This window comes from Dunckerocampus dactyliophorus, chromosome 12 (genome assembly GCF_027744805.1).
Source record: "Dunckerocampus dactyliophorus isolate RoL2022-P2 chromosome 12, RoL_Ddac_1.1, whole genome shotgun sequence".
In the NCBI taxonomy this organism is placed as follows: Eukaryota; Metazoa; Chordata; class Actinopteri; order Syngnathiformes; family Syngnathidae; genus Dunckerocampus; species Dunckerocampus dactyliophorus.
In genome coordinates, this window is record NC_072830.1 from 18,852,394 (window position 1) to 18,880,013 (window position 27,620).

A 27,620-nucleotide genomic window follows, 5' to 3' on the forward strand; every position below is an offset into this window, starting at 1 on the left:
TGAAGCCTCAATCGTTGTGCAGTCTTTAAAAAAAAAAGCATAAGTGAAATAGAGGAGCCATACAGGGTGTTGTGCATACCTCAGGGAAAGCTAGGAGGTTGTACAGTTATCTCCCAGGGTGTAATTATCAACTATACAACCCACTACCTCAACCTGGCAGCAAGCAGACCTGTACATCATTTTAGGACTGAGAAAAAAAAAAAAAACAAGAGTAAAAATCTTCATAAATGACGGTGGTAGACGGTAGATTTTACACTGTTTATTTACATGCTTTTATTTCATTTCGGAATGCTTGATAATATTTTAACTCATTGTATTTCCACATGATCAGGTAAATGCTCAGTTCAGCGATGTTGTCTGCTACAGAGTAGAAACGAGGTGCGTTAGCGGCTATTTGGCTGGTGCTGCTCAGGTTGTGGGAGCTGCACAGACGCAGACCTGTAGATACAAGCTTGTGGTGTCAGTTAACACAAGTTCGGATCTACGGGTTTGGGGCTGCGAGCACAGGAAGTCATACATCCGTCAGCGTAACCAGTTGGAAAACGAATGATGGTTTATCAAGTTTATTATGTCTAATGTCTAAAGTCAAAGACAAAAAAAATAGCAAACAAATTAACTGGATGGATAATCTGTAGAATTCATGATTTATGTCACAGAGTTTCATTGCAAGATAAAGTGTAAAGTTTACATAAAATGTAGTTTATTTACAACAAAGGTGAAATAGTGTGTTACCTTTTTAAGACAATAAGCTATAAGTCCTTTAAATGTTATCAAAAAGAAAAAAACAAAGAAACACTGACTGTGCATGACTTGTTTGGTACTAATTGCTTTTTAAAGGTTCTGCTTTGTTCCAAATGAACAGAAGAAAAACAGAATTTAATATATCAATGTCAGATATGGATTTTTTTTCAAATATAGAAATTATTCAAATGTCTTTGAAACATTTCACTTGACTTGACTTCAAATTTTTGTGCTTCAACCTTGAAACTCGGAAGAAGACAAGGCAAAATGAATCACGTCCTAATTCAGTATCAGCAAAAATACACATTTTAAAACTACGTAGACCAGAGGTGTTCCACCAGGGCCATTTTTGGCACGCAGCTCCTTTTTTTCATATTCAAAACTACGATAAGTCCTTATCTTTTAGATATATTATTATATATTACACGATTTTGGAGCGGTTTTGCAGTGCGCAATCATCACAGTTCAGTGCGTAGCCTGTTGTTCAGGTCACGGTTGGGTTCATTTTGGGTACAGTACGGAAACAAAATACAAAACATAGCTTTTGTGTTTAATGATTCTTAAAATGACACATTAAAAAAAGGTGATCTGCTGGCAGGTAATTCACCAATAAATGAAATTCTCAAATAAAAAATATAAATATTCATGCCGCAAAGAGAAAATGTAGGTCATTATTGCATAAGCTATACAGTCATCCCTTATTCATTGGTGTTAATTGGTTCCAGAACCAATCGTGATAAGTGAAGTTAGTGTACATGTTTCACCGGGAGGTGACATGTTCCAAAACAGGAGACTTTAACGACAGAAGAGGGTGTCTAGGATATTGGATTGTTGCTGACACTATCACTAGCCATGACTATCGCCTACCAAGTTGTTATCTTCCACCTAGATCTCCGCTTCCATCCCGGATGACTCGCCTTTTCAGGCTTGTGGAGGTATACGCCGAACATACACTTCTGTCCTTCACTTGAAATGTGTACCGTGTGGTGAATTGGTACGCAGCTGTCCGTACTGAAAAATACAAAGACGGTGAATCGAAAACTGAAACGCATGAAAACTGAAGCAATTTTTCCCACAGGAAATAATCTAAATCCAATTCATCCGTTCCGAAAACTGAATAATACAAAAAGTGATTTGACTGAACATGTACCGTCACACCCCTACTAATTTTCATTGCTAAGCTAAGATGTTTTGTTCCCATAGTTGAGCGTATATTGACCTACACTGGATTGCTTAATGCACAAAATGTATCAAAGTGTGTCCTTTCATTTTTTATACAAAAAGTGTGGACACCGGCGACAGAGACGATCCGTCAGCAGACCAAGCGGCAAAGTAAAAGTTGGAAGACTCCTAGCTTGTGCGGTCCAATTTCAGCATTGAGACCCGGACTGAAGTGTGCTTTCTCCTTCTCCTCACTCTGCCTGAATTTAAATGAGACGTCTGACTTTGAAGCTGTTGCCAAGTTGCTTAAAGTATGTCAGTGGGTCTTTGCCAGCAAGCTGAAAGACACCTTGAGATTGGCTCAAACAAAGAGTTCAGCAGGGTACACACAGCCCTGCCGGCCCACTGCTCCACAACTGTGTGTGCGTGTATGTGTGCACAGACTACACTATAGGGCTAGCAGGCTAGCACCTGCATTGCTTGGTGTTGAACAGTGTCCAAACCCAGTGGTGCAACCTGCACACCAAGAGACACCAACCAACATTGTGTATGTGTGTGTGTGTGTGTGTGTGTGTGTGACAAAGAGATATGGTTCACCGAAGGCAGGGGTGTCCAAATGTCCATAAAAATGGTACTGGTCATTGTTTCATTTTGCGGTTACAATGGAGTACGTCTCATGTTTGCAGTTATACAATTCACCATGTCTGAAAAGAAGCAGGAAGAAGCAGAAATGATTGAATCCTACCTCTTCTACGTATCACAGGAATGATGACTGATATATTTGTTCACTTCCCGTGTTCAATATATACCACTTAGCAATTTTTTTAATGACAGAAGAAGATGGTAAAGACGTACAATAGAGGAAGAATGCTGGGGGCCACTTTGATATTATTTGCCTTTTTGTTAAAATAGCTTATATTATATTATATTATATTACATTATATTATATATAATAAAAATGAAAAAACAAAAAGTAAATATAAATTTTGTAAATAATATATAATAACAATAATATCTAAACAGTAAAATGTATTGATGCACAGGTGTCCAAAGTGCAGTTTTCATTGGCCTGTGTACTACTATTACTACTACTACTACTAATAATAATAATAATACACTTTGCCAACCTCTTACACAGCAATACACAGTCAGGCTCTTCACAACACAAAATACAGGCAGCCCTTGTTTTACGACATTACAATACTGTACAAATACTGTACAAAAAGAAAACTCACAAACTATTTATGTGCGCGTGGCTGAAGGATACGCAGGGAAGAATACGCACTGGCACATCTCCACACTAAGGAAGGAGAATGTCACTTTTGTTACTTGTCACTTTTTGTTAACTTTGTAGCTTTAACCCCCATTACGTCTCCCAAAGCATGAGACATGCTCTTTTGATCGCCGCGCCTCAAAGAAAAAGAGAAAAGTGAAGTGAAATTGCTCCTGAATCCTTCAATTTGCAGTGGTTTCATTTTAGTTTTTAGTTTTAGAAGACGGCCAATAAAAAAAAAAAAAAAACAAGCTGAGGGCTGCAAATAGCCCCCCGGCCGGACTTTGGACACCCCAACCACTGGTGAAGTTGGTAGCAGTGAGGAAGTGTCATGTTGTTAACCCTCCATAATATCCAGGCGTGTGAACACTTAAGCTCTTTGCACAATAAACACCAAGACAGAAACGGCAACCCATGTCTGCAAAACTTAAACACAACACTAGTGGAAAGGAAAAGGAAAGCATGTAGCATATCAGTCTCATGGTGACTTACCCATGTTGTCTCTCTGTTTGCTTTCTTTTCTCAGGGCCTATGTGCACTCATATCCACTGTAGCCCGGCTCAAAAATACCATGGTAAAACATACAAATATTTTTTTTTTAAATGACAAATTTGCTCCGGTTCAGGCTGGTCATGAGTGAGAAAAAAAAGGGTCGAGGGGAATATTTAAAAAAAAAAAAAAAAAAGACTTTTTCAGTAGCAAATGGAATTAGCTGTACGCTTAAAGCTCATATTTCTGCATTATCTGTTTGTTAAATATCCCAAATCCTAGCCTTCGTCTTGATTTTTTGCTCTGTCTCACTCTGAAAGTGTCCTTGCTTCTTTTGCAATCTCACTCACTCAAAAAAAAAAAGAGAAATGGGAGTGTGGAAATTCGGCGAAAGGAAAAAGCAGCCATGCAGCCGTCCTCCCGTCACCCCAACACCTCCTTTCTATCGTCTCCTTCCCCCTCCCTTCTGCTAATACTGCTTTTTCCTCCCTTCCACCCCCACTTAAATGCAAGAGGGACAGTCCAGTCCAGGTATAGCTACGACTCACTCAGCCTTTCTCCTCCCAAAAGACCCCACTACCCTGACACATTCAGCACTTGGACTTGTTTCCTCTTCTTCCAGAGCGTCCTACGCTGCCTGAAGCTGGCTGACCGGCATTGACACACACACACACGCACACACACCCACATACACACACACACACACATTTCTTGGAGTGCTTCCCTACACCAAAAACAAACACCAATTTTTACTTAGCCCCAGCACGTGAATAGAAAAGAAGGAGGTATTCAAAGCCCTGGCAGCTCTGATTTTGCAAGGCACAAATAGTCCACGTGTCAGTGCGCAAAGTTGTCTGATTGAAAATAACACAACAAATCATTTTCAATAAGGAGCAGCCATCACCTCTGTTCTATTAGGATGTATAAAATAAAACACAGAGACAGTTTAACCCATAATAACCCAGACACATTTGTGTTTAAAGTAGCACTTCTCAAATAATGGGGCGGATCCTCCTGGGGGGCGGGGGCGTGAGAGGCAGCGGGGACTATACGCATAAAGTTTTGTCAAGGTTGGCAGGTCTGTTGCTGTCTTTATTCATGCCTGAACAATGCTGGTGATACTCACACAGTGCTTTGTACAGAAATAAATATCAGGTTCTCAATAGCATTTCAAATGAAGAATGGGGGGGTGGTGACAGAAAATAATTGAGAACCTACTTAGACCACACGTAATTTTTAATTCCCAGGATGAGCTGCCAAGGGACGTGTTTGTGAGTTGGAGATACATATATGCTGTTTTGGAATTGCACTGCTGTTGATGTGTTCACGTCAGAATCAAGTTATTAAAGAGTGGCAGACTCTCTGTGATGTGATGACGCTATTGTGACTATTGTTGGACGCAGGAGAGCTTTGGGGGCAAAAAGCCAAAGGATTTGAATGAGAGGAAATTGCAGTTTTTGCTTTTTTTGCACGATTTTATTTTCCTTGAACAATTGTGTGTAATAAAAGTGAATAATTGTATTATTTTGTTAAAGGGGACCTATTATGCTTTTCCTCTTTTCTGACCTATAAATGTTGTTACAATGTTGTATTCTCGTGTTAAACGATGCCAACGCGTCTGATAACGAGGTTTGCTCATTTGGAAGTGAGCCCTGAAAGCAGTTTTGGATGGCTTTGCATGCTGTGTTTTACAGAGTTTTTTTAACACAGAGTTCCATTGACGTCAATGCAGCCCAGGCTTCCCTGTATGGGATTGCCCAGCACCCCTGCTCTGCTTCGTTCTGTTCACGGTGTTAGCACGTCGAGTAATGGCTCCCAGGAAATGTTTGTTTGGGTGTACCTAAAGAAGTGGTTGGAGTTGCTGATTCCCGGCCAGCAAGAGAAAAATATGCTCACCTCTCAACGGCACCTCACTCGCAACTGTTTTGTGGACATGGGCCAATACAAAGCTGGACTATCCGCCAAACTGTTGCTGAAGTCCGACGCCTTTACAACGTTACTTGTTCGTGTTAAAAAGTAAGAACAGCAAGCTGTAAGTAACAATTTATCAGTCTCCTAACTGTTTATTTTGTGTAAGTAATTGGACAAAAGGGGTTCGGCAGCTGTCCGGAAGTCCTCGGGAGCACTTCGGAGTGTGACCAATCACAGCGGACAGGGCTCGGCAGGAGGCGTACCTGGAAGAGGGCGGGGGGTGGATTAAATTACACAGGCCGTTTGGGAGGGAGGCAGGAAACACTGCAGGAGAGTCTGAAAGATCTCGGAAGCTTTTCTGTGCGGGTTATCGTGTGTGGCTGCTCTATTGGAGTCCAGAACTTAATACAAAGGCCCGAAAATTAGTATAATACGTCCCCTTAAATATTGTTACATTGCCTTATATTATTGTACTTATTTGCATTCGGATTAGAAAATTAAAGGTAATATGAATATCCATCCATTTTCTATGCCACTTGTCCTCACTATGGTTGTGGGGGTGTGCTGGAGCCTATCACACCCGACCTTGGGCGAAAGGCGGGGTACACCCTGGATCAACACCAAAATTGGCAGTATCGCCCAGCACTACCTCCCACGTCTGAAAAGTCCTTCAATTGTTACCCGTTTTACAAAAATATGTATTGCATTACTTTTTAATGCAATTAACTAAATGAATTGCTCTATTATTTAATTAATTTATTTAAATTATCTATATAATTGCAAACATAAATCTAAAACCAGCACCACTGACGGCTACCATGCTTTCTAATCTGGGAAACGCTACAATTTAATCACCTGCTGATGGATTATACTTTTTTGAGAAGTCAAGATTGTTCCCAGAAACGTCCAAGGTTTTTTGGGGTTTTTTTTAGTTGTGACACTCTCCATTGTTCTATCACAACTCAATCAGTGTCTTTATCTGTCGGCACACACACCACTTCAGTGCAAAGTAGTGATAAAATCATAACATAAGTCTCTCCAAATATTTTCTCATACATTGCTAACCTTGAATTTTTTTCTTTTGACCGAGCACATCTATTTGAAAAGCTGCTTGTCCTGATTATACACTTCACACGACTATAACAAGTACTGGTTATATTATTGTTTCACCTTGGAGACTTTCAAGAGCTGACTGATTTTGTAGAGTGGATATTTTTTTGTCCAAAGATAAAAACAGCTACGAATACTATGTACATATTTTGCCTGCACTGTCACAATTAACTAGGATGTTTTTTCAAACCGTACTGGATTTTGTGGGTTTGCAAAAGGTTGGTTTGGAGCTGCGGGCTGAAAATTTCTCTTGTGAAATGCGTGGTTTGTTCAATTGGTGTTTTTAATCTTTTTCTGTCATTTTCTATTTCTCTGTCCACTGTTATTCTGATCACGCACGGCTGCGGCAGACCTCCTCCAATCACTGGCATTAATCCACACCTAACACCCTCTTTGCTCTTCCACAATGCACCTTCACCCCAAAACTTTCCTGAGACACTGTCGGCCTTCTCTCTATTGCTTACCTTTCCCTCCCTCTTCAGCCTGCCTTTCTCTCCGTCTCCCTGCAGCTCTCCGTCATGCAGAGCTTCTTTCTTTCTCAGACTCTCAAATTTCCCTTTTCTTCTTCTCCATTCAGCCATTGCTGCCAGAAGAGAAAAAGAAAGCTACAAGTAGGTAGCCAAATGCTTAATAATAATGGTAGAGACGCGAACGTTAGTTCAGCCCAAATTTTAAAGCATTTAAATATCATGCTTTTAATCAGACCTCCCAAGTCTCATGACAATTCGCTGCAAGGGTGTGTGTGTGGCGAGGATAAATGTAAATATATTATGTAAATATAAGTTTCCAAAATTAACAAATAATTATTTCAATATTTAATTTGCAATTGTATTTACTTTTTTCTTTAATATGAAGAGCTTTATGCGAGATCCAGTTGTACTGTATATAAATACTGTATACTGATATCAGTGACATATGGGGAGGTTCATGGCTGGTGAGGCACTGACTCCTATTGGAGTTTTTTTAAAATGGTAATACAGGTTGCTCATTAAGAGGATAACCAAAAATAAGAGGAGAATAATTGACTTTGGTTAAAAATGGTTTCAGATACTTCTTAGACCGATTTATTATTTTTTTTATTATTTGTATATGAAGTACATGCAGCCTTTTCCTTCTCCAAGAAAAGTTCTGATACTTTGTTGTAAAACTCTGATTACCTCCTGGTGAGTTTGGGTATATAACCCTCCACCTTGGCAGTCAAATTCATTCATTCATTCATTCTGCAGATCATAAAATCGTGGAATAATGACCTCGCACTTACATTATAGACATTATACAGGCTGTAGAAAGTCATGGTGTATAATAAATGTTTCTGCAACATTATATTATTGCCGACATGCTGACAAACAGAAACTGGGAGGCACCATGAGCCAACTCAGTGTGCACTCAGACGGTATGCGGAGCTTGTGCACTAAGCCAAGAAGCCACATTCATGGTGGCTTCACTTTAGGTTTCTTCCCTGTATTTGATGAGGAAATCTCCAAATTCAACGATTTTTACTTTAGAAAATGTTTACAAAATTGGAATCATATAAAAAAATACATTGATGAGTTCAGTTCAGAGTTCAGTGGACAAATATTCATATTTATTTTCCGTCAATGATTATTATCCCCTTGGCCGCAACTCATATATATATCTATCTATATATATGTATATATATATATATAGATAGATATATATATATAGATATATATATATAGATATATATATATAGAGAGAGAGAGAGGGTGCTATTAAGTGCTGTCAAGAGAGCATTGGGATTAATTATGATCTGTAATAATTGATCTAACCTTTTTAATCTCAACTAAAAGCTCTCACCTATAAATATTTTCATTTAAGTTTATGACATTATTGTGGCAGATCAAAATATATATATAACAGAAAAGGGGTTTTATAAAGTAATGTATTGTTTTTAACAGACTTGAACAGATCCAGGCCTCGCCATTTACATTCTGCTGTATTTGAGACTAGTCCCAAGTGCTGCCTGCAACCTTTCGTTTCGAACACCAGAGGGGAATATTGCTGTGTTCTTTTGTAGCTCTTCATATAATTATAAAATAAAATATCAAGTCCATATGTAGCACTGACGTTAACACATCAAAAAACACTTCTCTGAGCACTGAACCATCTGAGGTCCGGTAATCTCCGGTTATAGCAACAGAAGTTGGACGAACCATCCATGAAAATCTTAAGCATCTTCTTAATCATTCACTCACATTCACACCTATGGACAGTTTAGTCTTCAGTTGCACATGCAAGTTTTTGGGATGTAGGAGGAAACTGGAGACCTCAGAGAACTTATAAACTCCATCTCGAAATGTTCCAAGGACGTTCCAAGGATCTCCTGACTGTGATGCAGACGTGCTGCCCACAGATTCAATTAATTTTTATTATTCATTGTGGAAATAATTTATTCCACATTGAAGGCCAAACATCTGTGTGGAGCCGATGTTTTTAAATATACTCTATTTTAATGCTGCTAAAAGCCAAACATAGACCTTGAACTTTTTATAAATGTTTTCCAAAAATGCAATATCAGATTTTCTGTACACAAACACACGTTCTCTCGTCTTTGAGGCCAAGAAAAGATTATTTGTTTTCTTTCTTTTCTGCTTTTGAACATTTACTAAAGTTCATGCGAAACCCCCTACCACTGACGCCTCAACAGCCCACAGAATAGGGGGAATATCGATAGTATTGATATCAAGGGTACTATCATTATTGGATACCAGCGGGATGAGATGGTTATTTTTCAGTTCTCGTCTATATTTGTTTATTTTCACAAATATCTGCGTTGTGTTTTGTTGTTTTATATTGTACATTGTTGCACAGTTTAAGTGTTGAGCTGGCAAGATGAAAATCACCTTTGTCGACAAAGAAGCATAAAAAATATGTAACTTCTCCAAAAGTCTTGCATAGAATTCACCAAAACACAACGTGAGTCCTTTACATGACCGTGGCCAAAACTTTTAGGCGATGTTTGAATGCAAGCATTGTGTTAATTTAAGGAGATCATCAACTAAGTCATAAAAGCAAATGAGGACAATACAGGATCAGTGTATTGTGTCCCTGATCTTCAATTGGACGCTAATCTCCTTAAGATTCTTCTACTGCACGGTTATCAAACTATTGCGCGGTCACTAATTTGTTGTCAAACTAACCTCCTGAAAAGAAAAGATCATCTGTAAAATCCGCTTATCAGCATCTGTTGACTCGACCCAGCAGTATCTTGTCTGAAAATGCTTTCTTCATAAAGGCTGTAAAGCTTATCTGGGATCTCAGTTGACTGCAGCCCTCAGAAATGTTCTGTTGTACAGGGATGGAGTTTGTAGCTGCAGGCCATCACGATGGGTACTGGAGCTGGGAACAACACAATATGCAACGGTGACTTTGATTTTATTGACTTTTACCTCCTTGTTAGCTTAAGTAGACTCATTGTAAGGCTCAAACCTAAATTCTATTGCCACGTTCCTCTTAGGATATGTGTGGGTTGTTTTTTTTGTAGACTATTCCAAGCATGGTGGAAAACAGCCCGGTCTTCAAAGACTGACTTTTGCATTCGACCTGGTGTTTTCAAAGTGCGAAACTCGCCTCCCCTGGGAGGCCCTAGAGTACTTCAAGGGATGCGCTAGATGGGGAGACATTGGGTACCTTGATGAGTAAGATGATAAAAAATGCCATTGAAAGCTGTAGTTACGCCTTCAGCCTACAATATGGCAACAAAGTTTCATGGAAAAGCATGTGAATCAGCCAACTCCAACAACAACAGCAGCGTAAGGAAACAATATTTGTAGATAAGAATAACTTTGCAAATTTGAAAAACTACTGAAACATCTAATAGGGAGTCCCACTCACTGAGCTACACAGCAGCTACAGAGTGCCCACGGGTGGACAATTAGGGGATATCAGACAATTGGGATCATTGTTCCCACTGAAGTAGCTGTTTGGCTCCTCTGAATGAGGCCACAATAGCCCCTTTTCCATCGCAGGTAAATGTGGTAACCATGTCAAAGCGCTTTTAGTGCCTTGGGGATATAAAAGTCCACTTACTTATACCCTGGTACCCTCAAATACGCCCCTACGTTTCTATTAAAAAACACCCAGGTCAAAAGGTTCCTTTAGTAGCTGCAAAGGTTCCAGGCGGGCAGGAGCGTTATTTTGATACGCAACACTACAATAAGTGGACAAACTCTTTTGAATGGATTTACAGAGCATTATATTCAACGGGACTTTGAGGCGGCGATTCAAAAGAACCGAATGTGTGGAAGAATAACCGACAAGCTGGTGGATCTAAATGAAAGATACACGCTCAAACACATTGGTGAAAAACTGATGAAACTGAAGATGAAGGATAGCTGCAGTGGGAATGCGGTTATTTCTCCATCCTAATGAGTTACAAATAATAAAAGCACTAACAATATGCTGTAATAATATATAATAAACATCATTTTTTTGTGGTGGCAATGGTGTACCGTCAGGGCTAGCAAAGCCTTCTCTGCTGGCCTAAACACTATCAGAAGCACTGACCTACATTTGCAGCTTAACTTCTAGTATTTTTTTCATGAAATTGTATTCATTTATTCCCAAAAGTCTGTTATCTTCATTTGGTAGCATGTCTCTTGGCGGCACTGCTTTCCGTACGTGAATATGCGATTCGATTTTTTTTGTCCAATCAGATTTCAGCATCTATGTGTTGCCATGTCAATGTAATCTGCCCAGGGCCATCAGAATCAGTAGTGCTGACCCACGTTACAGACACACTACTAGTAATAGAGCTGTTGTTTAACCAATCAAATTTCAAATTCGCCTCACAGGGCCAGCTAGCAGGCCAACAAGAACATCAGCATTCGTCTGTCCTATGATTGGTTGGTCAGAGCAAAACTGTTCAACAAAGTGATCTAGAAAGAATGACAGATTTTGTCCTTCAATAATCAGTATATCTGGTGAGTTTGATGTATTTTATTAAATGTTTTATGTTTTTGCCATGTTAGTAGATAAACATAGATTGTGAACTGCTAGAGGTTTATAGCTGTCTTGTAAATCTGTCCAAGAACCAAATATTCAGGCAGCGGAAGTTATGCAATGCTCGAGGTTACAAGCAGAAAAGTTACTGAAGCCTATTAGTGACGATGTATTCAAAGACAAAGGATTAACTGGGTTTGTTGCTTTACCAATAATGGTATTCATCCCCAATTCTCTAATGCTATGCTTTGTATAATTGTGACGTAATAGTGGTGGTATTAAGATGCGGATTAAGTCCCCACTGAAGGCCGTGGTACCAAATGCATCTAAGTATTTGAATGAATTCCAGATGTAATGAATGTGATTCCCAAGTGTTCATGCAGGTTTAAAATTGCTCCAAAAGAAATTATATCCAGAATGTAATGTCCTATGATGCCTGTAAAATTATATGTTAGGTAGATATTACCCTGCGATTGGTTGGCGACCAGTCCAGGGTGTACCCCGCCTGTCGCCCCAAGTCAGCTGGGATAGGCTCCAGCATGCCCCCGCGACCTTAATGAGGAGTAGCGGTATAGAAAATGGATGGATGGATAGATATTACAATGATACATAGTATTATTTATTACTACCCAAACCCCAGGACTTGGGAGTGTTTATCATTCTCCTTTCTTTCTCTTGTACTCCCTCCTCCTCCTCATGATCACTTCCTCCCTCCTTGCCACCCTCTCCCCCTTTCAGTGTGTATGTGTGTCCTCATCTGACCCTGCTTGGCTCGGCTTGCTGTTTGTACGCATCTGGAAGCAGCCCGCCCGCCGATCCCTGCATGTCTGTCCGACATGGCAGGAACGCCCTTATAACGATATTTTTGCTCAATTCCTAAATATTCATTTGTGCATTCTCATACAAACGCAAATGAATTCATCACTGGTTTATTGCTAACAGGAAGAGCTTGTTTGGAGCAGCAGCAGCAGCTCACTTTGCACCAGCTGCTGATGAGCGGACAGGCAACCGATGAATGCATTCAAACCAGAAATAAGCTGTGCAATAGGTCAGTTTTATTCATTTTTAACAGCTCTTGACCATATTTTGAGCTTGAAATATTGCTGAATGAAGGTTTTTAAATAATACTCCCATGATGAATTAATTCTAGAGATTATCAATAGTGGCTTTCTTACCGATATCAAATATGTCCAACGCGATATCGTATCAGCAGCAGCAGCTTCTCTCCAACTAGTGTCATGTAATGAACACATTATGCTTCTGTTTGTGCAAAATCAGACAAATACTGCAATATGTAACAAGTTATTAAAAAAGTGCTAAAACACTGCGTGCGACTTCGAGTGATTCTTCCAGAGGTGTGATATTAGATTAAAAATATTGAAGGAAGACGTCTCAATCCCCCCCTTGCATAACCAGCGTTTTGGAGCACGTTTATCGGTCGTAAAACTGACCACAATATGATCTGATATGATTCATATCAAATTTTTGAGGGATTACCACCTTGCTCTGTCCTTTGCATCTTCCTCTGTCAGTCCTCCCACCTGCTTGTCTTCTCTAAACACATTAGAAATCTTGTCATTGGTCTTCCGCCATGCTGCACTGTGGCCAAGTGGTTAGCATGTTGGCCACACAGTCAGTAGATCTGGAAGACCTGGGTTTGAATTTCCTTCGGTATCTATGTGTGGAGTTTGCATGTTCTCCCCGTGTGTGCATGGGTTTTCTCCCAATACTCCGGTTTCCTCCCACATTCCAAAAAAACATGCATGTTAGGTTAATTTGCGACTCTAAATTGCCCATAGGTATGAATGTGAGTGTGAGTGATTGTTTGTGTATATGTGCCCTGCGATTGGCTGGCGACCAGTCCAGTCTCGCCCAAAGTCAGCTGGGATAGGCTCCAGCATACCCCCGTGACCCTAATTAGGATAAGCGGCATAGAAAAAGGATGGGTGGATGGTCTTCTGCCATTTTGTCCTCCTTGCCAGCCCCATCTCCAGCATCATTACCAATACCAATATCATCACAATCCCTCCTTCTCACATGGCCAAAACATCTCAGTCTGGCTTCTCTGACCTTGAGAGACGTCTACTGAGACGTATACGTCCTCTGATGTGATTTCTAATCCTGTCCATTCTCATCACTCCCAATGAAAATCTAGCATCTTCAGCTCTGCCTCCTCCTCCTGTGTGTTGGTCAGAGCTGTGGTCTCCAGGCCATACACCAGGGGTGGTCTCACTACCGTCCTGTAAATCTTTTCCCTCACTTTTGCTGATACTCTTTTGTCACAAAGGAATGCTGGCACTCTTCTCAACCCACTCCACCCTGCCAACACTCGCTTCTTGACCTCTTTTCCACACTCTCCGTTGCTCTGAACAATTGAACCTAAGTACTTCAACTCCTCCGCCTTCCTCACCTCTACTCCTTGCATCCTCACACTTCTACCTAATACCCTTTTATTGACACACATGTATTCTGTCTTGCTGTGACTGACCTTCATTTCTCTCCCCTCCAGCTTATTCCTTCACTTGTCTAGGTTTCCTTCCATCTGCTCTCTGCATTTACTGCAGATCACAATGTCATCTGTCAACATTGTTGTCCATGGGGCTCAGGACCAATCCTTGATGCAGTCCAACCTGCACCTGAAATCTATCTGTGACACCGACAGCACACCTCACTGTGGTCGTGCTGCCCTCATACATTTCCTGTACAACTCTAACATACAGTATTTCTCTGTCAGCCCAGATTTCCTCATGCTGTACCACAGCTTCTCTCACCACGCTCTGTCGTACACTTTTTCTAAATCCACAAAGACTCAATGAAACTCCTTCTACCCTTCTCAGTTCCGGTAGTATCTTTACAAAGGGCAGTTTCATTATCAATATAGAATGAAGTCGAAAAGTGAATCCATGAAACAATGCAATTCCCGTTAATTCCCGACACAACTGATGTAAATTCTGAAACCAAACAGGAAAAAATATATTTTTAGCCAATGACCCCACGTCCCTTATGTACCGTAGCTATTTACGGTATAAAACAAAGCATATCGTGCCATTTGAAGGATCTAAGGGACTAGCGTGCAAGATGGAGGGATAAAAGTTGACTTTATATTCTTTAATAAAACAAGTGGACATCAGTTCTGTTTCTCCTGTTTTCCAGTCCCTGTCCCTTTAAAGAGTTGACTGACAGGGTAGCTTGGCTGGAGATGAGAAAGTAGTTATTTCAAGCACCCAAGTCATTTAGTTGTGTGCGTATTTTAAGAGACATAAAGCAGCACACTGGATGTCTGAGTGCTACGCTGATAAAGCAAGAAGGGTCTAATGGAATAGAGGGACAGCATTGAGTGGAGGGGCCCACACAGGGGATCAGGGCTCTAAGCCAGGCAGATCCACTTGGGTGGATAACATGTCTTTAATGCTACTGATGTTCTACCCGACTGGCGCCCTGGCTGGCTGGCATCGTGCCTCGCGTTCTTCCACTGGACGGGGGCTTGTATAGCTTGGAAGACTCTTGTACAGAAACAGGGGAAATCACAGGTGACAGAATGACTGCAGTCAGATGGGCTGAAAAGTGGAGAATGAATGACAAAGCGAGTACTGCAGTACCTAGAATCTATTTGACTGAAGCATGTATACCCACACTGGCAGATACTAACAAAACCTACTGAAGTGTAAGACAAACCAAGATCACTGCCTTGCAAATGTCCTGCACAGATACTCCTATGAACAATACCAGGGTGACTCAGGAAACATCATTTGTATTGGCCAAGTATGATAAAACACACAAGAAATCGTTGGTGTCACTCTAGAACTTGTACGAAAAAAGAAGAAAAAAAAACACTAAAGTTGTCTCTCTCTGCAATGCAGTTTGAACATCGCGCGCTCGCTCAATTGCGGTTTTACAAAAATGCATTCATTAATAAATTATCTGTTTTGTGGTTGAATATTAACTGACTAAAAAAATGCATATTTCAAATGCATATTTAAGCAAATTGCCTGTCTTCTCGGCACAAGTATTTTCAAGCATAAAAATGGAAAATGAACGAAAATACAAATATAAAGCATTCAGAAGACATGATATGAAGTTTTCTCCATAATGACTTGCAGAAGTAATTCTACTTCTCGTAAGCGGAAGACGACGGACTTGTGCACATCCGTTTTTTTCTTCTTCTATGGTTTGGAATGTCATTTTATTCCGTCTGCGTACCTGTTCATAGTCTATTTGCACACGCTTATAAAGCTTATAAAGACAACTGAGAAAGACGGACCACAAGTGCAGTTAAAGATGGTAATCGAGCAGCAGAAAGAAAGTTTGGAGTGAACGAGAAACTTGTGAGGGACTGGCGAAAAGCGCAGGATACTCGAACTGCAATGAAGGAAACAAAAAAAGCTTATCTCAGGATAAAAGCGAGATGGCCACAGCTAGAGGAACAACTTCACAAACGGGTGCTTGAACAACGTGCCGCTGGGAGAGGCTTGTCAACAGTGCAGTTACGTCTCCACGGCCAAGTTGGTGCCAAAGCAATGAACATAGATGACTTTGCTGGTTGTTTTAATATGTTACGTTAACAGACGCTTATTTAGCCTGTTGTTCTCCATTTTATTATTACTATAACTTGCCTTTCAAGATGAAATGTCTGTTCTTGGTCTCTGATTTTATAAAATAAATTTCCCTCCAAATAATGTGACTTATATATTACATTGTGCATTTTTGGCTGGTGCGACTTTATACTCTGGAGCGGCCTATAGTCCAGAAAACACGGTATATTGATTGGATCGAAGGCTAAGACTTGTTTTTTTATTTTATTTTATGTTTTTTATTCATCTATTTTACATACATCTCATCAAACAAAAACATGTTGCACTTGATTTTTGCCAGTGCCTTATGGCTTGCTTGGAGATATGATGTGTTCTTTTACACATTAGAAAATACTTTAAGAAGGCCACTTTTATAGAATTCATTAATACATTTTTTTTCCTATGCCGCTTAATCCTCATTAAGGTCGTGGGACTTTTATAGAACTGGCTTCTGTACTTTATAATGTAAGATCAATGTCTACATCAACAAATGTTAACTGTAGAATCGTATCGAATCATATCGTTTGTACACTGTATCGATTTGCATCAAATTGTTCTGTTTTTAAACTATATTGTTTTTTCGTCTAAATGGATATGCGCAGTGAGAATGACAGCCTCAGGGGTGGCTTGATGCTCGTGTATAAAATAGAGACGGACACTGAATACTTACGAAGGAGACCCCTCAAACTAACATTAATGAATGCATTCCACCTCTCTGACTGTTCAGTATAACCTTGTTTCAGCCTTTGTGGTTCAGTATGCATTTTTTTTTTTTAAACCTGCCGGGTACAGTGAATCCAGGGAGAGAGAACAAGTTGTCCTTGAGTTTTCCATCCTGAGGCTAGCCGGTTAATCAGCTGACTGACTTACGATACTGATCTCTCGCAACCACCGTAGCACAAAAAGTAGCTCTCTATCCATCAAGCAGTTGAGGGAAGGTTTTGCTGGCTACATGTCGCCCTCATTCAAAGCTGGACCGAGCAGCTAACCATGACCTCAGCCATCCCTTAGGCTAAAGAGGATCAGTCACAAGGCCCTTGTCTCTAGTGACCAAATCCATATTCAGGTCAATGTATCTGCTCAAAAAATAAATTATATATGACATATCACAGAGCCCAGTGAATGCAAACAAAATCACATATATCATATATAGACACCCAAATCATGAACCCACTGAAGCAGTGTCGTGCGGTTGGGTTCATGGCTGGTGAGGTACTGACTCCTTTGTTGTTGTTTTTTTTTAATGTTAATACAGGTTGTTCAGTAAAAGGATGACAAGAAAGAGAAGAGAATAATTCACTTTTGTTAAATCAAATTTTCAAACACTTAGTCCCGTTTCTTTTGTTTTGGTTCACTGAAAAACATTTGTGGTCTTACTTTTATTTGTATATGTAGTACATGCACCCTATCCTCCTCTAGGACAAACTCTGATACTTTGTTGTAAAAGTCTGATCACCTCCTGGTGAGCTTGGGTGTATATCCCTCCATCTTCATTCATTCAGCAGAGCATAAAAATATATTTAATGCACTGCTCTCCAGACGGTGTTGCTGTGAAAAAAGCTGGCTTTTCCTCACTATGGAAGGACGGCAGTGACAAGCATCTTCCAGCTCATGCACACCCCCATCCCTTCAGGATGACGCAGGCACCACATGACATTTCTGTGTACTTTAGAGTCCGATTAGCAAGAATAATGATGTCACACTTACATTAAAGACATTCCACAGGCTATAGATAGTCATGGTGTATAATAAATGTTTCTGCAACATTATATTATTGGTGACATGCTGACAAACAGAAACTGGCAGGCGCCATGATCTAACTCAGTTCACTCATTGAGGGCACTCAGACGGTAGCCTAAGAAGGGGTTACCTTCTAAGCCGAGAAGAGACGCTCACCTTAGGTTTTTTAAATTTGCCATCCCTGACTGCGCGTCTCTGATCCAAAGTAATGGCGTATAATAAATGTTCCTGCAAACATTACATTGGCCACATGCTGACAAACACAAATCACCATCCAACTCAGTGCACTGAGGACAAGCTGTATAGAAAAAGCTTGGATGGATGTTTTTTCATGATGACATGTGAGGCTTGGCCTGTATTGTATTGTATGTCCTCCACAGACCTGTATGCACTCCATACAACTTCTGGCCATGCCTGCTCACAAGGATCGTGTCCAGGAATTGCTGATGTCATGATGCGGGGCATTGTCATGCACCAAAAGGCACCAAAAGGGCCACTGCACCTGCAGAAGATCCGACACTGGTTTGGAGGCTCTCATTCAGGTACCCATGAGTCGTCAGGGTGCTTCTGGCTGGCACATTGCAACATTGTGATTTTGTGTTACATTTATTTTATTTCATTGTGAGCAGAATTATAAGGTCCTCCATATTTGGATATTTTTGAATTGAATTGAAGTCAAAGTAGCTCTTGAAAAAAAGGAGGCATAGATGTTTTATTTTGAAACATGCATTTTGAGGGGAAATGACGGCTTATTCCTCCCATGTAAAAAAGACACAGTTTTTTGCTGCAGAACATTAGAATTTTCCAAATATGTGTTGTTAATCCTTTTTTGTCAGTGGTTAGCGGAGGTACAAATAACTTTCTCATCTTGACAGCACATTAAGATTAAATATGTATGTGTTGTTGTGTTTAAAGTCTTCCCCCTTGGGAAAAATAAATAAATCCATTAGAGCAGGTTTAAAATAAAATCTGCTAACCTTTTCAAAGACAGAACAACAAACATCTGTGCATCTACCCCTTATCCTGTTCAAGGTCATAGGGAAGCTGGAGCCTATGCCAGCTGGCTTTCAGCGAAAGGCGGAAAACACCCTGAGCCGGTCGCCTGTCAATCACAGGGCACATACTGTATGAAGTCCATTCACACTCACACCGTCACTAAGTAGGAACTGAACCCATTTGGCTACACACGAGTCACACATAGTCCTGCTCTTGCACATGTTTTGTTTTTCAATGATAAGCACATCCACATGCAATTGTGCTAGTAATGGTATCTATTTCACAAACAGTTATGATGATCAGATGACTCAATCTCTTGGTGTGGCAGTTTTTAACCAAGTTAATCATTTTTAAAGTTAACTGATTATTGGAAAAACCCTTTTACAATGGTGTTGCAGAGCTGAAAATTGCGATGTTGTACGAATAAGGGAGCATGGCATTATTTGTTGTTTGTTTGTTTACAGGCTCAAAATTGAGTGTGTAGTTTAAACTCCGAAACCATGGGCCATTTTGCTAGAAAAATACAAAATGAATAGTTTTTCTCTGCATCTAAAAGGTCTGCATGGATGGGAGACTTTGATGCTTACTGTTGATTTGATGCTACGGAATAAGAGAAAGTGCTACTTGTTAGTGAGCTTTAGGGATGACTGTCCCTTACCATCAAGAGACTTAAAACTTTCTTCACTATGACAAACCAGATATAGTGTTACAGAAATGACCAAAACCTCTAATTACCACAATAAGTCTTTTTAGCTTTGCATTGCTACAAAAAGAACCAACCACACTGCAAGCCGCTCACGAAACACATTAAAGATATGCAAATGAAACTGTCTGGGGTAGGAGCATTAACCAGCGTTTGTAGGAGAGCTGCCTCGATCTATTTTTAGGGTTTGCATGCATGTGTGTGTGAGTCTTTCCCCTGGTGAGGTGTGTGATGACTTCCTTAAGCCCAGGCTTTCATGTTCAAGTGAGGCAGTCTGTCGGCAGAAATATTGTGTCTAATTGAGACACACGAAGCTTTCAAAATGGAGAATGGCACAGAAACAGCAGCTGAAGCGCCCCTTTTTTTAAATGTGATTTTATAAAAGTGATTCCTGTTTGGTTTGGGGACAGTCATGACCGTCCCAGAGAAAGTTGCAAAGCCAAAAAGGGCAGCACCACCCTACAATCACGGTCTTAGGAAATTAAATAAACTCAAGCAATACCAATAATGTATATCCACATACTAACGAGCCCCTGGAAAAAGGGATATTGTGCATAAAATTGGTGCACTGTAATTCCTTAATTGCTAAAATGTTAACAGCAGCACATTAAATGTTAAATGCCATATCCTGGTGAAACCTTCATTTTTTGTTGACTATTAATACAACACAAAGTCTCATTCTCAATGACAACTGTGTAATGCGAAGGTGATTTGCACACATTTCTTTAACATTCATACTTTTCATGCACGTGTAACGTGTTATTAACCAATGTCAGTGCTTTATTCCTGGTCTCTTCTTCTTTTTACACCCCGTGTTTGTGCTGGTCCATCTTTGTATGACCCCAAGGTACCCTCTGCCACCTAGTGGAAAATAATTAATTGTTATGCCTGGTAAAGTAATAAAACATAATCACAAGTAATACAAAAATAAAGCCCAAAGCAGTATCAACCTTTCCATCGCATTAATAAGACCACTTACGCTGTTGTTATCACTCACTTACATAGACGCAGATCCTTTAACATGCTCAAGGATGCTGTAGCCACCTGCCAGTTATGTGTAGTCTTAAAGAGTTTTATGATTTTTGTGAACATAACATTTGCAGAGTTCCATAAACCGAGGACAACCTGTGTTTATTTTCTGACCAATTATGTTAAATTTGAAGACCTGATGATCTGGCACAGTTGTTTGGAACCACTGCGCTATACTAACATATTTTAATCACGTGAGATGCAAACAGTGCCCTGCGATTGGCTGGCGACCAGTCCAGGGTGTACCCTGCCCCCAAAGTCAGCTGGGCTAGGCTCCAGCATACCTCCGCGACCCCAGTGAGGACTAGCAACATAGAAAACTAATGGATGGAGATGCAAACAAACAACAAAAATTTCCCTAAACATTCTAAATATGATGCATTTTCAATGCATGTATTTTCACCGGGTGGTATGGAAAATGATGGGTTAAATGACTCATATTTAGTTTTTTTAAATTGCCAAAGAGACATTAGGATTGAAACAGCCCATCAGCCAGCCAAAGAGATCATTGCAGTTTTCCTCATATGAAGCCTACGATGTGCCAAAAATACACCACCTGAGAATATTTGTTGCGTGTGTGTGTGTGTGTGTGTGTGTGTTAGGCGGAATCATTCCTTGTGTGCTTGTCCTTGAACCAGTTTCTTTCCCCCTTCAGCACACCTTTCTTCCCATCTCTCCCTCTTTTCAACATCTTCCTTTTTGGCAGGTATCGTCCCTCACACTTCCATCATCTGTTTGTTTCATTATCCTCAGTCTAGCCCGCTTTTTCGACACGTTTCTTGACCACTCTCCTCATTTGTTTTACTTTCTCTCCACTGCCGAAAAAAAAGGGCTGCTGGTTTGCTGGTGTGCTGGTTTGTCTCCAGCCTTGCCAAATCTTCCTGGTTTGGTATTGGCTGAATGGAGCATCTAGTGTATCGGTATTGGCTGGCAACAGCAGGTGAGGTCGAGCTTCCACTTAATCAGTTCCCTGCAGTGGAAGGGGGTGGGGGTGCCAGACACACAGCAGCAGCCGTCAGCATTGGCAGCACTCCATGAGGTAGAGCATGGGGATGGCATGACCCGGAATCAGCACACACACACACACACAAACACACACACAAACACAGCTGCATTTTCTGTCCTGAAACGCCCCTCCTTCCCTCTGCAGAGGCAGACTATGAGAATGGCAAATAAACATAGCATCACCTTGAGCAGGGTAAGAAAAGCACTATCATTTTGACAAAGACTGCAAAAGCGAGGTGCACCCAATGAAACATGAAAAACATGTTTTAAAAGAATTTGTAATCCTAACTGATTTTCACATCTCAAGTTCTCGTTGACCTTATGTTTAATCAATATGTTGAATGAATAAAATACTTCCATTCATTTCATCAAAACTATCACCAAAAAACAGCATTTTCTTTTAAGATGCAGAAAAATGAGCCTAAGCGGCATAGAAGATGGATGGATGGATGCAAAAAAAATGTACATAAAGAGTTACATGCCTCATAGAAATGTAAGACGGTGTAAGGTCAGGGTATAACTAACTTTATGTGGAGTTCAAACATTTTATGGTTTTCAAATCTAAAGAGAAGATCAATAATGCTCCAGTGCTGAAGAAACGAAAGGGCTGTGTTTGTGTGTGTTTGTGTGTGTGTGTGTGTTTGTGTGTGTGTGTGTGTGTGTGTGTGTGTGTGTACTCTGCAAACATCTTTAGCTATCACAGTTTTGCTGGAATGCTGGGATTGTATCTTTATAATTATATTTATAAATTAATATGCATTATAATGATTCTAATTAAATCATCATTGTAATATTAAAACATTAAAAATTTAATTAATAATAATAATAATAACATGTTAATGATTACTAATTAATTAATTAACTATGTGTCGTATTTATTGTTATTATTATTATTTATAATTTACGGTTATTTATTTATTTATTATCATGTATTATTTATTACAAGGGCAACGGTGCTGCAGTGCTCCAAACACAGAAATGATCCAAAATCCAAAATGCACGAATACCCTAAAACGCATGCAACAGGGAAACGCCGCAGTAAAAACGTTGCAATCACATAAAGTTTGTGCACTTACAGTTTACATCCAGGTATCCAACTACGCTGTGTCCACTTCTGTCCTGTCAGCTTCTGTGCATAAAGAAAAAGGGAGATTTACATGACATGAATTTGTAAAATGCCGACCAATACAAGTGTGTTGTAGAGTGCAAACAGCCTTCAGGCTGCACGCAAATACTGTAAATCGTATTACTGTATTGTATTATTTCGTGGACTGTGAGTTGCATTTTTTATAGTGTTGTTGGTCCTGCGTAGTCAGGTGTAACTTATATATCAAAATATATATTTAAGTTAGTGGGGTTGTGGTTGGGTTTTTTGGCGACACCGAGTGGCCACAAGAATTCATTGCGCTGAGCTCGTGACGCAGTTAGGCACACAAATTGAACGATACAGAGCGTACTGGTTGCTTTTTGTTGGAATACTTTCTAACATGCTTCTGCCTTGGACAATGTGTCTGTATGTAATGTGCAACTATAATGAGATGTGTGGATTGAGAGATGCGTATTTTAGACAACAGTGTTGTTTAATTAGGACACTAATTATGTCTTGCGTGGAGATTGCAGCTGCTGTGTCAGTCACTTACTAACTACCAGAGGTGTTAGAAAGTCTTTGTTTTACAAGTCTCAAGTAAGTCTCGTCTTTAATCTCAACATAATTGTAAAAGTCTCGAGTCAAGTCGCAAGCATTAAGACATGCAGGTCCAATCAAAGTCTCAAATCAAGTCTGAAGTCATAAGCTGAAAATGTTCGAGCTCTAACTAGTCATGAGCACTGTTAAGTGTTCACCAAAATAAAATTCTATTTCAACAAGAGAACACTGGATTAAAATACATGACAAATGCAATGAATGCATTTTGAATTGGTTTCTTTTTTTAAATAAGACCAGTCTGACAAGACTTAGGCTACGTTCACACTGTAGGTCAATTCTGATTTTTTTGCTCATATGCGTCATTCGCATGTAGATATAAATCCAATATGTAGCCAAGCTACCGCAGTCTGAATGTTGAGGTTGCGTATATCCGAGCTATACGTCATCAAAAGGTGCGTTTTGCAGTGCTTACTGAGACTTGGATAAAGGTAGTCAAAATGTGTGAGTGAAGCGGCTCACGTCACCACTCCTGGCTCTGACATCCACCCACATGCTTCTTGGAACAGACGTCGCATCAAGTTCTCCAAAAACTGCCGTAGCCAAAAGTCTTAGTCACAGAAATAAAGTGCTGACATAGCATTTAGGATTTAGTCAGTGCACAGAAATGTTATCCGTGCCCTCGTTGTTTGTTCTTAAAACCTGACTAGACGTTAATAGATGCGTTCAATGAGGCGGATTCTGTGGGAAAATGTCTTGTCTTGCTGGAAATGACATAATAACGGTCAAGTTCGTTAAATACTTTGAACGTGGACACATTTTACTCAACACATTCGCTGAAAATCTCAAGTATTTTCAAGTCATCAGACTGAAGTCCGAGTACAGTCCCAAGTCATCGACGTTAAAGACCAACTCAAGATGCAAGACTTTGATAATATTGTCATGGTCAAAGTCATCCAAATTCTCGAGTCCAAGTCGCGTGACTCGAGTCCACACCTCTGCTACCTACATACACACGTATGATTTTCAGTCTACTTCAATTCATCTGTGAGTACAAAAATGAAGTTTTGGTGTTAAAATACGGCTGTGCGTTTCTACACACATGGAGTGTCTTCTTTGGGATCATTCTGACATTTATTAAACAGGTCCGTTTTTAATTGTATCCATATAATTTTACAAAATTTGACTTCATTTCAGCTTGTGTAGCTTTAGTTTGTGCCCTTGTTGATGTAAACCAGGGGTCGGGAACCTATGGCTCGGGAGCCAGATGTGGCTCTTTTGACTGCATCTGGCTCTCTGACGTTTCTTTTTATTTATTTAAACATTTTTTGCTGACATTTTAAAGTAAAACATTACAGAAATCACACTGCTAAAAATAATCTTCAAAATATAAAACTTTCCTATGGATTTTAATCCATCCATCCATTTTCTACCACAATGCGGGTGGCCACAGCCAATGCCAACTGTCCTTACGATATTTTCCGGGTCAGACACCAAACCTTGATTATTAATGGATAATGCGGTCATTGAGAGGTCAGGAAGTAAATTTCTCTCCTTTTATCAAATAGTCAGCTAGCTAATTCTGCAGAGCAAACCCTTTTGGCGAAGAAGATGGCCAAAAGAAAGAAAGATACGAAGAACAGTGCAAAACCATGCAACAACAGAAGTTGCATTAATGCTAAGAAGTAGGGATGCTCCGATTGATCGGCTACCAATCAAAATCGGACAATTTGTGAAGCATGTCATTGGCATATGCCGATAAATGCTTTTCAGCGCCGATCGCAAAAGCCGATCACCTCTGCAGCATGCAGCCTGTAGCGAGTGTCCCCCGCCTACTTTCCTTCACACTGCACATGCGTGCCAAACTCGAAACACTCATATCTGCAGTGTGGAACTTACATTTTTCTGAGTGATATCAATTTTGCACCCTGAAAAACATGCCACGAAAAATATCTTCGGGGTAGCACGTTAAAAAGCTTTAATTAAATACAGTATTTGAAGAACAAACACTTGATTGAGTATGCCGAGTTTTTGAGGCTCACGATGTGATCATCAGTCAAACGGCAGCTAATGTAGCCAATGCTCGACACTCGCTCGTATGTGCGTGGCAAGTCAGCAGTCTAAAGCAAATAACCTGAAAAATAATTGAATTCATTGGACTAGGTGACCAGCCTCTCTCAGCCGTAGAAGACACCGGGTTTGTCGACTGCTCTCTCACTTGGAGCCCCGCTGCATGACACCAGGAAGTCCTGCTAGGACGCCATCAAATGATGTACTCTCCCACCCAAAGTCTCATCCTCTGTAAGTTTCTCACATGATATACACTGTGTTCCAAATTATTGTGCTGATCATATTTTAGTTAAACATTATTAAACATAACGTTTTTTGTTTTTCAACGAAATTCATGGATGGCATTGTGTCTTGGGGCTGTTTTGGATTACTGATATCAATCTCAGACGACTGTCATAAGTAGTTTGCCGGATGGGAAAAAATTAAAAGAATACTTAAAAATTATGTTCCACATTATTACGCATGCCACAGATTTCAAGCAATATGTGAAAGAAAAAGGATCTTTCTGCTGACAAATAAACGTCAAATCTTGCAATGCTTTGGGCGAGGCATGCAAACATTCAATATTTCACAAAAACTTTCGTACGATGAGGAAATTTGTGGCTGATTCAGATGACAGCCAGGACTGTGCTGATAAAGGCATAACGGGAAAGGTTTCTTCCAGACAAATGTATCGAATCAAGAGCGCACCTGCTAAAAAGCCATTACAAAGCAGCAAACAGGTATTTGAAGCTGCTGGTGCCTCTGAAGTCCGACGCCTCAAAAAGGGGAAGCAGTGCCCGGTCCACACTGTTTTCAGTGGGGACGGAAGCCTGCTGACCTTGACTGAGGATATAGTCGGATGGTGGAAGGAATACTTTGAGGCCCTTCTCAATACCACTGACATACTGTACTGTACTGTTTATTTGCATACAACAAAGTGCTCTGAATAAATTGTCCCATGTGTGATCCATATGCAGTATTTGCGCGTTTGCAAACAAGCATGCACATCAAGCCCTCCGTCTTACGCAGTGAAATATTTGATGTATATTTAACTCGACTAAAGTGTGTGTCTCAGGCCTCCTTATGCATCCCAGCCATGCAGCGTTCTCATTTTGATCGCAATACCAACCCCTCCCACTTACCCCTGTTTTTCATTCTCACCACCATGCTAACCTCTTCATTCACTGCTTTTGCTTGTACAATTTTAGATGCTTGCCAAAAAAAATACTTTACACATTTTGTGCATGAGCTCAAGGTGTGACCTCTCAACCTGCACACAAACGTTCCTTCATATTTTTGCATATACTGTACATGTTGATGTGTGTGTGTGTGTGTGTGTGTGTCCATCTCACTCTTCTTCCGTCTGACAGAGTGGGGTAATCTGCACTGGTTGCCATGGCACCAGACAGACCTTGCTTGGTGAAGGCACATCGCTTCCTCATTTCCCCAGAGCCCTACACTCTGGAGTGTGTGTGCACGTGTGTGTGTGTGTGTGAATCTATGAATAGTCTTGGATCTCATGTATGATGCATGTGGTCCAAAAAGAAAAATGGGGTAAAAAAAAATAAGAAAGATGCAGAGGAAATATTGAAACAGTTCACAAACGAAGCGTATGGAAAATACAGTATAGTGGAACTTCAGTTTTCTCATGCCTGGTAAGATTGGGTTTTCAGTGAACATTTTTGCCCAGATTTTGCTCCGTTCTCATACACTGATCAATATCCAGAGTAGACAGGTCGTCTTTAAACCACCTCAGTGCTTTCTTAAGAAGCTGCTAGAAGAATTTCAACCAGACAGTGTTTTCCTTTGCAAGATATGACATTACATGTTTTGGGAAGGTTGTTTTATCTCTTTCAGCACACTATCCCAATACTGTGTATTCCACGTTGGCAAAATATATTACATGAACAACATGCTGCTCTGCATCTTTTACCACAATAGGAAAAACAGCAGTTGCTCAAGGTGTTGTGTAGTCATATTTTTTCAGGTTATTTACTCTTGTTTCAGATATTTGAAGTGTTTTATATTTGATTCTGGGTTTTTCCACCCTCCCAAATGAATCTGGCAATCATTTTGTCCCATTCTTCAAACAGTGAGGTGATTATTGGCACTGGTAAAAACTGGTCCACGTGTTCTTATTATTACTAAAAAGTTCCTGCTTGCGTCGACGTTGGTATACATAGTCTACAGTTTTTATTGACATAAAATTTGAGAGCCAAAGGGCTCATTTCTATG

The 27,620-nt window shown here is 40.2% G+C and overlaps 1 long non-coding RNA gene across 5 annotated transcripts in view; it reads right to left on the bottom strand.

Moving 5' to 3' along the window:
- LOC129190996 (uncharacterized) overlaps positions 1-27,620 on the bottom strand; it is a 107,602-nt gene that overhangs the window by 51,272 nt on the left and 28,710 nt on the right. For 2 of the 5 annotated variants that reach the window (XR_008573127.1, XR_008573128.1), the window contains exons 2-3: positions 22,768-22,820; positions 12,420-21,843 (exon numbers count right to left, since the gene is read on the bottom strand). This is a non-coding gene — a long non-coding RNA (uncharacterized LOC129190996). Of the gene's footprint in view, positions 1-12,419; positions 21,844-22,767; positions 22,821-27,620 lie in introns of those variants that run through there. The other 3 variants (XR_008573125.1, XR_008573124.1, XR_008573126.1) reach the window with 2 other exon arrangements.